Here is a 13,856-nt window from a genome sequence, read left to right on the forward strand (position 1 = left end):
TCTGTCAGAATGAGATCGTTAAGTGCAGTCAGCTGTGTAACCAGCCAGTTAGCCTGCAATGAAGCTAGTTAAGCTCTGTCAGTGCAACCAGTGGACGTTTCTACAGAACAGGTTTGTTTTCATCTATGAAGAACTGCAAGGCAACAGAAATATATTATTCTTTTTCATTACCAGAGTCCCTGAGTGAACGGACTGAGACAGTAAGTGCCAGTTGAGGCAAACAAATAAATAAGGAGTAGTCTACTGAGGGAGACTTGAAGCCAGCCTGCTCTGTAGGCCCCTGACTGAACCCTAGATGTCTGAAACATATTGTACAGAGGGACATAAATTCCACCCCCATTCCCTGGGAAAAGAGTAGGAGGTTCACAGGAATTTTTCAGAGTGGCAAACCACAGAGAGGCATAAGGGACTTATTTATTTTTATTTTATTTTATTTTATTAGATTTATACCCTGCCCATCTACACCAAAGGTCTACTCTTATCACCACCCTAATAAGGCTTTCCAGATAACTGAGATATTTCAAGAGTGGTTTCATCCGTGCCACACCCCCTCAGAGTTTCCATGGCTGATGAGAGACTCAAACTCCAGTCTCCTGTCATTCCATGCCACACACACCCCGAGTTTCCAGGCTGACAGGAGACTCGAACTCATGTTTCCTCAATCTTAGTCTGTCCCTCTATCTGCTACATCACACTTGCTATGCATAGTGATAAAGAGGAGGACCCTCTTATCTGCGGGATCAGTATCCGCAGATCCGCTTATCTGTGGTCTGAAAACATTAAAAATATGAAAAGAAAGATGTCAGAAATATCTATTTCTAAAGGTGACGTTACCAGAAGTGGCCACTAGAGAGAGACAGATACCATGCTATGTATAAGGTTTGCTATAATCTGCGGGTTTCAATATCCACTGAAGGGAGATTGGAACCCACCACTCTTGGATATGCGAGTCCTAGTAGCATAATTTGTCCACATAGCGGCATGCCAATTGTCTTTTCTGGACGGCACATGGTAGTCCAAACTCCACAAACTTCCACGTAGAAATTTTGGCACCCATAGGGAGCAGCACCTTCTCCCACCCGCCCCGGGACATGGCTGCAGGGCATCCTCACCCCACCCACGAAAGAAGAGGAGAAAGGAGAATATAATGCCTTCTTAAAGGAAAAGAAAGTTTATGTTTTTTTGGGGGGTGTGTGTGACCATTCGCCTCCAGCTGTTGGTGCTTGGGGTGCCCCCCTGTATCGTTAAGCCCTCCGGGCTGACCGTGATCTCAGAAAAAAATATCTAAAGTTAGGACTCCCTAACTTTAGATATTTAGAGCTAAAGAACCTTAGAGAACTTTTAGAGAAGGGTGTTCGTTCAGGTGCGCCTCTTCGGACCTGGCACCTGGGCATCACAGCTTCTACTGGCTGGTTCCTACGACTCGTGTTTTCCATTTTTTTTGGGGGGGGGGAGACTCCATTTCTCACAGCCACCTTTTTTTTAAAAAAATCTTTATGTGCTTCTCGAGCTTTGCCTTCCCATCGCCTGTCCATTCATGTTCAGAAGAGATGCCATTCCTCATTCCCTGCTCGAAGTTTTAAAACTTGTCTTTTAAGGATGCTCAACCCCCCCCCCCCCAAATTGGCGCACGGAGGGTTTTCAACTTTTACATACTGTATTGCCTTTCAGGGTGGTTAAGCCGCCTCGGGTCCTTTTGGAGGAGAAAGGCGGGGTCAAAATACTTTTAAATCCATCCCTCCATCCACCCGTCAATCAACAGGCAAGCCCTTTGTCAACCGAGGGTTTGCCTGCGCAATTTTGCTTCCAGCAGGTGGCGCGCCTGGAGTCCCAAAACTTCAGAAGTTTTTTTTTGGGGGGGGGGAGACGGTGAAGGAGGAACAAAAAAAAAAAAAAGCCTCGTCTTCTTTCTCTCTCTTTCTCCTCCCTCTTCAAGTTTCCTCCTTTTCTCCCCCCCAACATTATTTATTTATTTATTTGTTTCCGCTTTAACGAGCGCGGCTCTCCACGCAGGCGCATCGAGGGGGGGGCGGGCTGGTGCGCGCAGCTCGAGTTTCAGGCAGTCGCGGGGAGTCTGTGCTTTGCCTGCCTGCCTGCCTGCCTGGAGCGCGCTTGGGGCCGGAGGGGGGGCAGGCCGGGCGGAGGGGCCGGATCTTCGGACCGAGGCGGTGGCAAGCGTGGCCGTTGCGTTCCGGACGCCGGTGGCTGGGGCCCCGCGGATACTGAGAACAGGCTCCCCCCCCAACACCGCGGTGAGTAGTCAAGAAACCTCGGCGCGTCTTTCTGGCGGAGCAGTTGTTACGCTTGCTCGCGAGGAGACCGCTCCCTCCCACCTCCGGGAACGGGGTGCTAAAAAAGTTTTTGCAAACTTGTTTTTGCGCGCCCCACATTTCCGCGCACGGGGGGGAATTTAAGCCGCCGCGGAAAAGGCAAGTGGCTGAATTTGGGGCTGCTCTTGGCGGAGGAGAAGCCAGAGGGAGGGGGAAGGGAGGTTTGTACCGGATCGGGCCCCGCTACTTGCAGTCCTTGGGGCTGGCTTGCTCGAGAGGAAGGCAGAGAGGAAACTCCCGGAGGAATGGAATAGGCGCGGAAGAGGAAGGAGGATCGGGGCCGTCGTTTGCGCGCCGGAGCGCGACAGGTAGTAGTGGGACTTTTTCCCCACGGCGGGGATGGGACAGGGGATCGGGTCCACCCCTTGCTTTCCGTGGGAGCCCGGCAGCCAAAATGGGGTAGGGGAGGTGGGCCTGACGAGCCTCTGTTTGTGTGTGTGTGTTTGTCTGTCTCTCTCCGCGTGTGAGAATGCACGCATGGCTTCCCTCTGGAAAAACTCGGGTTTTCAAAGTTTGACCAAAGTTTGTGCAGGCGGCCCCATGAGCGTGGGGAGCTGCCTCTTTTTTTGGGGGGGGGGTTTGCCGGTGAGGGAGGGGGCCCTGGAAGAGGCCTGCTGGTTCTTGTCGGGAGGGAGGGCTTTTGTTGTGCATTTTTTTTGGGGGGGGGAGAGAGAGACCTCTCCGCTTTCCTCCCCTCCCCCCACCCTGCCATTTAAATCTGGCTCGACTCCAACCCGAGGGTCTCCGGAAAGTTTGCAGATCTGCCAAGGGGCGCCTGAGGAGTGCAGGGTGGATGGAAGTCTGCAAGAAGGGAAAAGGACTAAAAAAAAAGGGGGGGGGGAGGAAAAGGAAACTAAGTTGGGTTGTCTTTAAGTGGCTGATGCAGAAAAGGATTTTCAGAGGATTTTCTCTTTACACCTTTTTGGAAATCTGGGAAATGCTTGTGCGGAAATCTAGACTGGATGGGGAAGTGCTTTAAATGTGTATTTCCCCACCCCCTCCTGAATTTCTGCTTCTATATGTGTGTTTTTTTTCCTGGTAGCTTTTTGAGGGATGTGTTTCCAAATGGCCTTGTCTCCTAAAGTTTTGTTGTTGTTGTTTTGGGTGGGTGGGTGTCATGTTTTTTTTAATAGAAAGATCCTGTATTTTATGTGCCAGTTCGGTCTTGCCGTGCCCGCGTCTGCACCCACCATGGCACGGCCTACCTTTTAGGGCTCTGTTGCTTTTGCCCAAAGAGCCTTTTTTTTTTTCATGGAGCGAAAGCTGTGTTCAGTCTCTTTCAAGGGAGTAGCAGAATAACAAAATGAAAAAATCAAAACAGAAAGCAATAAAGAGAACAGACATCCAGAGAAAAATCTGTTAGCCATTGGGGTTCCACAATACAGTACTTTTGTTTCTGTATTTCTTGTTGGGGGGGGGGGAGACTGGTTAGATTTAGGTTGTTTGAAGGGGCCTTTTTCTCACATTTATTTCCAGGCTAGCCTCACTTTGTTCCTGGATAGCCAGAGAACCTAAAGAGTGTCTAATTTGCCTCCTCCACTTCCAGTTCACAAATATTTTCTGTCTAGGGCGCTGTATCTAAATTTCAGTGTTTTGTAACATTTGGTCCTTAAAGTCCTTAGACATGCAATACTGTAACTTCATTTGCAAAGATTTGCAAAAAGTCCTATTTTTTTGGCAGGGTAGAGAATACGTGGACATGGATCCTTTGAAGCCAGTGGATTTGGGATACTCTTGGTGCCCTCTCCTTAATCTGCCTTTTGCAAAAATAAGCTTTCTCTTGTGTGTCTGCTGTCTGGTTCGGGTCATTTAACGTTGTGGATAAAAGGTAGATCTCTTGGTGATTTGATCTCCAAAGGCAATGGTTTCCAGTGCTAAATCCTTGTTAAGCTGCCCCCCTCAATTCCCCTTTTAAATTATGCTGCTTCGTGCAAGGAGCACCTGTTTTATCTTCCACTATCTGGATTGGATTTTTGTGGGACAGGCCTGTGGACGCAGTTCAGGTACTGAACACCAATGGCTGGAATCGGTATGTATGCTCAGAGGAACTATTGTTCCCTAATTTTAACAATATGGCCCGTTTTGCCCTTCGCTGCGTAGCGTCTGTAAGCATGAAAGTTGTCTTGGTTCATGTGCACACACACTGAGGCCTTTTTATTTAAAAAATAATAATCTAATGAAGTTTGTATTTTGGATGAGGAAGAAGGGGAGAGATTAGGTTGCGAATTTCCATATTAGCTTCAACGCCTTCTGCATGAGGTTTTGGTGGTTAAAAATTGCAAGCAGAAAATATGTGCATCTCTGTACCGGGAAAAAAAAATATTACCCTGTAGTTTGTGGTGGGTGAGAATGTAATAGCAGAGGCATGAATGCTTTGCTGTATACAATATTTCAGTGACATTATTTTTCAACCCACTTCTGGATGTTCATTCAGATTATAATCTTCAGCCTACTCAAAATCATCCATTCGCTCCTGCTGTTTTGGTTGCTTTTTTCTCTTCGCTAGTTAGTTTCTTTTGCTTCCTAACCCAAAGCGTGTTATTTATTTTTCTCCTTTTGCTACAAGTGAATCTTTGTTTTATTGGGCCGAGTGTTTTTAAACAAACCAGGTACACTTGGCTACACTGTTGTTTGCCCTGAGGGGGTCTGTGACAAATGAGGAGAAGAGGAATATATATATATTCCTCTTCTCCTCATGTGTATATATACACATGCACCCAGTCGTGTTGTCAGTTTCTGTCCAGTGGTGTAAGATGAATGGCAACCTCAGGAGTGCAATGTTTATTCAGAAGTAAGACATCATCATTATAATCTCAGAACTGCAGAAGTGGAAAGGGACCCCATGGGATCATCAAGTCCAGCCCCTTTCAAAGAGGCCTAGCGGGGAATCGAACTCCCAACCTCTGGCTCCACAGCCAGGATCCCGAAGCTGTTGAGCTATCCAGCAGTTCAAAGTGAGTGGAGTTTCTACTCTGGTTAATCAGTTTATGATTGCAGCCTGCGATGAGGTGGGATTCTGGTTCTAGGCAAGGGGACACAGAGATATAAAGAATAAGTTAGTTAGTAGCAGCTGCTGTGAGCCTTTCATCCTCATGATGGGGGGAAAGAAAAAAAATTGTGTTTTTTTTAAAAGGAGAAGGACCTAGACGTATATGCCTAGGACAATGTCTAGATCCCCCTGGCACTTTGAATGGTCTGGAAAGGAGCTGAGATTAGCTGAGGCGTGTTCTGCCCCTCTTTCACTTGACCTAGTCCTCGGGAGGCCTCCAGGACTGGGGGTCTCATTCTGGGACGTCTGTCATGTCAGATGCTTACAGCTGTCCTGGGACTGAATCCTGTTGCTCTCTTGTCTCTTAAGGAAAAATGGAAACAATTGTCTCAAAAAATTAGGCCGTTCTGGCCAAGCATAAGTCCAGTGTGATGTGCCGGGTTCTGAACATTAGAAAATGTTGTCATGTTGCTTTGTGGTTCAACTGAACCTCTGCTGGTTTTTATTCAGTTGAACGAAAGTCATCCTATTGGCGTTAGCTGATAATACTTTGACTCCGCTTTATGTTCAGTCGTGACTCAGAGAGTTTGTGGTTGGAAAAAAATAATTTTAATGGGGATGAATTAAAAAGCCAGTGTAGCTGCTTCTCAGAGCAGCCCTGTGCTTAAGCCCTATTTGGTCACCCTAGGCGATCAGAGATGACATGCAGGAGAGTGCATGTAACTCAGTGCAGTTCAAGGAAAGTTTTGGTAGTGCTCCATTTGTCTTCAGCTACTGCCCCAGAAACTGAGAGGGGTTGCTTGAGGGAAGAAGTGAACTGCTGCATAAATCAGTGGTTTTGACATCTGGCTATGTAGCCACTGAGCATTGCGTTCCTGGAGTGAGACTGCTGGAGTCACATTTCCCAGCAAAGAATATGCAGAAGAACAAGGCCTATAATGCTGGAGATGGTACAGACTCATCTTGTTGGTAGCTCTAACCTGCATGGATGTGTCGTAATCCCCTTTGAAAGCCATCCAACTTGGCAGCTGTCGTGTCAATCATGTGGCTGGGAGTTCCACGGTTTTAACATATTACAGATCTGCAAATCTTTACCCCTCTTTAAGTCTGAGGAAGCTCGCAAAATGTGATTTGGAGGCTTAAGCACATGGTTGCCTTTAAGAGGTTCAACCTCAACCTTTTTGAGTCCAGCAGCTTCATGAAAATCCTGCTGGGAGTTAACCTTTAGGTGGTTTTTAGAAGGCTGTAAACATCACCTTGGTGTTCCTTTCGTTGGTGATAAGAGGTCTACTGGCTGGGTTCCAGCCAAAGCAATTGCTCTGTTGGGAACATGGTTTTGCAGGAACCCAATGCCAGAGAACATGTCTGTTCCCAAAATATTCACGGCTCTTCACTTAAAAAAAAAATCACTTCTTAATGCTGTCACTTAATTTCTGATATCACCCTGCAAACAGGTATTTTTCTGTAGCGTTGATTGAAAATGTGCTGTGAAAATACGTGGAAACATCCCAACTCTTTTTAAAGCTCTTGTAAGAAAAGGATTCCATCAACGTAATTTTTTAAAAACAACTTTTGGAAGAGGGCAGTCCCAGCCCCATGTTGGGTTGACCTTGCAAACATTTCAAGAGTATGTGTCTTTTTGGTATATATGTTTTTTTTTTTTGTGGGTCTTGTTCTTTGGTTTGTGAATTATGGAGCTGAAGAGATTCTAGGCGCTACCCTTTTGGTTTGTAGCGCCTAGAATCCCTGCTTAGGTGGTGGCCTCATGCGAGTCGTAGTCCGGAAGGCCAACAAACTCAACTCTTCCTTGAAGTCACGAAGGATCCTGTTCTCAAATCTTCCTCGCTAACCCTTGGGGAACAACAACAAGCAAGGCCATTGATTTATCTTGCCTCGTGTTTCTTGCAAAACGAATTCTGTGTGCTGTACGAGGAGCGACCTAAAGACAAAGAACTTGGGTGTTTTTAAGGTAAGCTGAACCCTGTGCTCGGTGCCACATGAGTGCACTCTTTCGTTCCCCCCACACACAATACTCTCTTACAACACAGCCATTTTCAGCACTGATGTGAAGGTGCGGTGCAAGTAGACACGGCTGCCTCCTCCAGTTTCCCCTGCGGATTGATTCTCCTCCGGCATGCAAGCGTTGTTGTCCTGGCTAATAATTTTCTTTCCTCCCCCAACTGCCACCACCACCACCACCGTGGTCTGTGTTTCCTTCATTCCCCAGATAACGTCTTTGTGTCGGTTTTTGGGAAGTGCTGTGTGACTAACGTGTGATGTGCCATACCCCGGGCCCTCCGCCATGCACCATAAACATCGCGCACCATACCAGGTTGGTTGGTGCCCTTGCAGGGTTCGGAGAGGAACTGCCTAGCAACCGTCTGGCCCTTGGTTAATGTTTCCACAGGCTTGCTCGGCTGAAGAGTGTGTGTGTGTGTGGGGGTTGTCTGTGGCATGTCTGGTGTTTTCCTTGCGTTCTTCAAGGTTACAGGCCCCAAAGGGTTGAAATGCATTCTTCCGTCCCACATTCTCCAGAGACTGGAGGCCTCTTGAAAAATCCCCCAGGCAGCCAGTTGGCTTCTGTTCCAGTTAGCACCACCGGTGATACTGGACTCTCGAAGGCTTTCCCCCATTTTCAGTGGGATGTTAAGTTCCTTGTATTTGCAGGGGACTTGACAAAGGGGAACCTTAATATACAACAAAACATGAACCTCCTTACATGGGGGGGGGGCAATCTCTTTATCTCTCTCTCTCTCAGCCTGCGTTACCTCAGAAGGATAAAAAAAAAGGGGAGCGTTCCTCCTGGCCAAGGATGACATAAATCATATTAGCTCAAGAGCAAGTAAAACAGTTGGTGATGGTGTGGGTGGGTGATGATGGTCAGTCCTGTAATGGTCCTGTTGGAGTAGAGGCGAAGATGACGGTTGGAATCTCGGTTTGTAGGTGCGTCTCGTTGCTGTCTCTACATCCGTGGTTGCCTCGTTATATATTAATAGTTGTTTAAGAGTCTGTCTGTAGGGAAGCATGGGTTTGCCGTCTAGAGGCTAGAGAGGAAAGGTTTTTCTCTCCCCTTTAATAAAAAGTTGCTTTAACACTATATTTCTAATTAAATGTGGCATTTTCCAGGGACAGTAATCGAACAAGAAGGATTATGTAAGCATAACATAGATGTCCACGGCATAGATGCGAAATCCTTAAGAGTCTAGGTAGCCTTGTAAAACACATGGGGGATGTGTAAGCTTCTCAAGAGTAGGGGTACGTAGAACCTTTCACAACCAAGCAGAGGAAACAGTTCTTTTCCATCATGGGCAGTAGATCTTGTTGCTACGTGCGAGTGATCTCTGCGAGGAGTTGTGAGCAACTCCTGGATGATGTTCTGCCCATCTCTCCTCCGAGTCTGTCTTCTGTCTGGCCACCTGCCTTCTCCTGTCAATTTGTTTTTTCACCTGTTTTAAACCTATGGGTTTTGAGTCTCTCTGTCTGGTGAATCTGAGCAGATGTGGGCTTGGCTGCAGGAAACGGACATGGTGGTGTGTTCCAGGTGGAAGCTGAAGGCATGCAAGTGAATAGAAGGATCAACGCAGTTGAGTGGATTTTCAGACACCCTTTGGGATTGTGGCCCCAGGGGCTTAAGTTGTCAAATGTTGCTTCAGCTCCACATAGAGGATGCTTCAGAAGACTGAAAACCTTGTATGCTTGCATCGGTGGCCTCTTTTCACTGTGGCGGATTCCCAAACGTGGGTTGACTAGGAAGCCAGAGAACGCCCTGTCTTACGAACTGTGGCTGGTTTGTTCACCTTGCATAGCCAGAAAAGAGGACGTATTTTCCGTGTCTTTCCTGCACCTTTAAGAACCTTTTGGCCTGCATTTTGCATTTACTGTAGCTGCCTGACTTCTCACCAGGGTGGCCGTGCATGCGTTCTGTCCATGAGTGCTTTGTTTTGTTTTTCTAAACCTGGTAGATGTACCGTGCAGTGCCTTCTTGTCTGAACTCAAATGCCCTGGGGCAAAAATGGTTCCCCTTAGCTTTGCCCACGTGGTGCACTTTCTGTTCCGAAATGCTCTCTAGCTCTTCCGCTGTAAATCTCCCAGAAATGAAACAGGATGAAACTGAGCTGAGATATTCTCTGAACAGTTGAGCATCTCATTTGAGAACCTTGATTCTGGAACAGATTGATCCTGGTTTAATGCGATTTCATCCTTGCCCATTATGTTCTTCAACTCTGGATGGAGAAACTGCCTGTGAGAACTATGATATCCAGAGCTCAGACTCCTTAGGTCATCATCCCCTTCTGGGGACCCTCCAGATAATTCATACCTCAATTCTCATCCGTTTCCGCCATCATATCAAGAACAGTGGGAGTTGAGATCTGAGAACTTCTTCTAGATGCTTTGAGAGACCTAGATGGTCAGCTGGCATGGTCTTGCGCCCCGTTCTGTAACCCCACAAAGTTACTGAAGCCTATTTTTCCGTATAACCAATCCCTTCCACGGGTCAGTGGTCAAATCAGGTGCACCTTTGGACATTTGCAGAGCACATATGCCTTAGTCGCCATAGGTGACTAGTCAAGGGTTTGCTGGAAAGACCTTTGTTGATGGCATGTAAAATCTCTGTGGGATAGGACATGAAAGTGATCGCCGATGTCTCTTTCACGTGCAAACTTGTCTGTCTCTCATGTTTGAAAAATCTAAGAACTTGGACTTGATGATGCTGTTGAGGCCAGCCGAAGCTGCTCCACTGCTCTCCTTTTGACCCCCAGACATCATCAGGGCTCTCTCCCCCCCCCCAAACTCCAGCTCTGCTTTACCATCTGAGACTGACAGGCCATGAATGCTTGAGATTGTTTGCATGAGGCACTTCCCTTTTCTGAATTATGTATATGTTTTGCTGCGAGGCTAACTTTCTCTCATAAAAAATGTCCAAGACTGTCCCCTTAGAGGCTGAAACAGAGCATGGAGAAGGGGTCCTTTTTAAAGGCATGGTGAAAATATTTAAACTAACTAAATAATAAGTTAGATTTTTGAGGTTACCATTCCCAGGACCCCTCAGTCAGCATGGGGAGCTGTTTTTTTTGGGGGGGGGGGAGCTAACTACTATAAGTTCTTTGAAAATCCATCAACCCTGGCAATTCTGATATTGCTGTGGCTTGAACTCAGCTTATTTTCTTTGCCGCTAACTTACCGGCTTCTCAGCAAGGGCATGACAAAGGCTTTGAAGCCGGGATTGTGTTTCTCCTCTCAGCGTTCCATAAATCTTTGGATTCTAACCTTCTGTGAATGACTGGAGAGAGCGAAGGTCAGTTGGCAGCCCCATTCTTTGTCCGTGGAAGATTTCCTTGAAGATTTCAGGTACAGTTGTGGGATACGCCACTGCTTAAATGCCCGTAGAATGGGGTATTTCTGAACTTGAAGGACCATCAGTCATTAGACCCTCTTCTAAGGCAACTAGCTTCCTGTGTCCTTTAAGCCAACGGCTTTCTCTGTGTCTTGTCTTTCCCTCCACTGTGCTGGTCAACATCGATGATCTAGTTTTGCATGTCTAAATCTAAATGAGGAAGCAGCAAATGAAAAAGAAGTGGCAAGACCTTTTGCAAAAACAAAAAAAGTCACTTGGTGAAGGGTTTATCTGAAACTAGAGCAGGTGGCCTAAACAAACAAGTGTGTCTGGATGCCAAGCATTAAATCAGCAATGGGCAACATGTACCCAGTGTGTGATAAGTTGCCCGGGAAGCTTCTTATCTGATCTTTGGGCATCTTCTGAATCTCACAGTGCCACCTGCTGAAAAGAAAGCCTCTCCCATCTCAGTGTGATCATTTAGGAGCAGCAATTTTAGATTGAAGCAAGGTGCAGGACTCCTCTACGCACCTTGTCTTACCCCTTCCCCGGGCCTCCAAGAACAAAGTAAGAATGAGCATCTGGTTACTTAAGCTTTTAATTCTTGCTCCCTCTCTCCTTTTTGGACATATCTCTGTGTGTTGGGTTTTTGGAGTTGGAACAGGATTAGATTGGCCCTGGGGACAGAAATTGGTCTCCTGGACCTTCAAAGCTTGCTGACCCCTGAGTCTGATCAGCTTTCAGCGAATGGACTGCTGGTTTAGATTGATCTTTGTGTAACTCTCTCTCTCTTTAAAAGAAGCTGTTCCTTTTTTTTTCTGCAGAAGCTCTGAAATTTAGTGGCACAGCCTAAGGATCCAGGATAGCCTCTGGTGATCTTGGGGGAGGGTTTTGATGTCCAGTGCTGCCGCCCCCCTTCCCTCGGAGCCCTGATATTGCTTCAGCTACATTGTGTGTGTTGGTTGCAACAGGAAGTGCCTTTTAAAAACTGACCAGCCCTTTGTGGCATGCGAACATAGGAGATAAGCTGAACTCTGTGCTAAGAACCAAAGGGTGCAGCTTTTATCAGGCTGACGATATATATAAATATATTGCTTTGAATCTTGCTTGGCTAGCTGATTTTTTTCATCACACTTAATGCTGTTTTCTTTTGGAACGACAAAAAAAAGAAATAAAGAAAAAAAGGCCAGCGCTGATGTGCAGCTTCTTCAGTTGGATGGAGACCCTCCACCTTCAACTTCATGTTCATGCTTCTTTTAAAAGGAACAGATGCTAATTACTTTCAGCACATGATCAAATATCTAAACAGACACTCCCTTTGGTTACCTGTGGTGACTTGAGAAGTACATAAGGCCATCGGACAGAAAACATGCTCCGGGAAGCCGGCATGGTTCTCTCTTGACATTTTTCTTGATTGCTCTTTGCTTTGGGGAGTGAGTAGAGATCTATTTAAAACTTTTTAAATGACTCAATTATTCTTTTGTATTTAATTTCATTTTTCTGTCACCTTTCTCTTTGTGACAGGGCCCAATGCACCTCACACATTATTTAAAAAAAAAAATTCAAACAAGCCCTCCATGAGAAAGGCTTACCTGTGTAAATGGAACAGATTCAAATGTTCCACTGAAGCTTCTTCATTGCCTTCTATCAACCCATCACTTGCTACTGTTCTACGTTTTTTTTGCTTAGTCTCAAGTCTAGCGGCCTTGAGAGTTTACCTCGCCACCATAGTTTCTTATCAGCCCCCTAACTCTCTGGCAGCTGATTTCTTCAAGCATCCAACATTGAAATGTTTTCTTAAAGGTCCTTCTCATATCTACCCAGATACCCGCCCACGTTCCCCGCAGTGGTCACTAACACTAGTACTGCAACAACATCAACTGATTTACGGCTACTTACCTTTAAAACAGTTTTCCTCTTCACCATCACCTCAACTCGACGAGCTAGTGATTTAGCGGTCTTATGTCACGACTATCCTTATTTACAGTTTTTTTCCCCAGACAAAGTCAAACTATCCATGCATACTTCTTTCCTCCCCAAAGTTGTATCTCAGTTCCATTGCCTGGTAATAACTTTTCTTTCATTCTGTGGATGAATTTGAGAGTCTGTCCCATCGTTGTAGCTGTTTTGACCATATCTTTCAGTAGCCAATAAGATGAACAGTGTGACCTAGGAAGCTCATAATTTAAATCTCAGTTTGGACGCGAGTTCGAGAGGAGGCAATCAACCAGATTCTCTCCAAACCTCCGATTCCGCTGTGGAATAAGAGACAACAGTGGCATTCCTCACAGGGCTTGTTTTGTGAGATGCATGTTAGCAGAACTAAGTTGTAAACATGACATAATAGGTGGCACATTGTGCATTTTGCAAATTATGAATATAACGACTTCGCCCCGTGATACTGACTGGTGTATACTTAGTGTGCAATAGGGGAAAAATCCTGTTGTTGTTTTTTTTTTGTATATATATTTTGCGTTGCCTCGCATGAGCGTGCGTGTCTCTTTGCTTCTCCGCCTTGTCCTCACACCAACCCTGTGAAGAGATGACGCTTATACGACATTGCAAACGGCCATTAAGATAACAAGTTGCTATTCTTAGGCCTTGCTTTGTTGGCCGTCATTGCTGAAAATTTCCACCAAAGTCCCAGCTTTCTGTCGCAAGCGACCTGTTGGGCCCGTTCTCGGATTGCCACAAGGTCCATGCATTTTCTGACAATGGTGCCTGTCCTTCCCGAGTGGGAGGCGTGGGAGCAGCGTGCGTAATGAAAGGCCTGGGTTGAAAGAAAACCGGGTGGTTGCTAAGAAAACCCGTTGGGCCTGAATCTAGAAAAGGGCACCGGCGTGTTCCTGCCTCATAGGGCAGCCCTTCAGTTGCCAAGGAGCAGGTTGGCCAAAACAAACAAATGTCCTCTCGTCTTATCTGGCTGAAAGCTGCTGCGTGTGTCTTGTGGCTAGACTCCCCAGTGCGTCAGAGCTGAATTATTTCAAGACCCCATCCATAGAAATACGGATTTTTTTACATTGGTGGAGCACAGTTTGGCAAGTTGTCCGGGATGGGGTCTTTCAGGTGCAATGCAGTCATTATTTATTTTTTGTGTGTCTTGCACATACATACATGCATGATGCGCACACCCATGTCCTTCTGGATGTGTGATAGACTTCCTGCAACAGCTTTCTCCGAGGGTGCTTGGTTGTGCTGGGTC

General features: G+C 46.3%; 1 protein-coding gene across 8 annotated transcripts in view; it reads left to right on the forward strand.

The window, feature by feature from the left end:
• Positions 1 to 2,120: 2,120 nt before the first annotated feature.
• AKAP13 (A-kinase anchoring protein 13) overlaps positions 2,121 to 13,856 on the forward strand; it is a 211,561-nt gene continuing 199,825 nt past the window's right edge. For all 8 annotated transcript variants that reach the window (XM_072981791.2, XM_072981794.2, XM_072981795.2 and 5 more), the window contains exon 1: positions 2,121 to 2,252. The gene's annotated coding sequence lies outside the window, so the exon portion shown is untranslated. The remainder of the gene's footprint in view (positions 2,253 to 13,856) is intronic.

The sequence above is a fragment of the Pogona vitticeps genome, chromosome 12, assembly GCF_051106095.1.
Source record: "Pogona vitticeps strain Pit_001003342236 chromosome 12, PviZW2.1, whole genome shotgun sequence".
NCBI classification, from domain to species: Eukaryota; Metazoa; Chordata; class Lepidosauria; order Squamata; family Agamidae; genus Pogona; species Pogona vitticeps.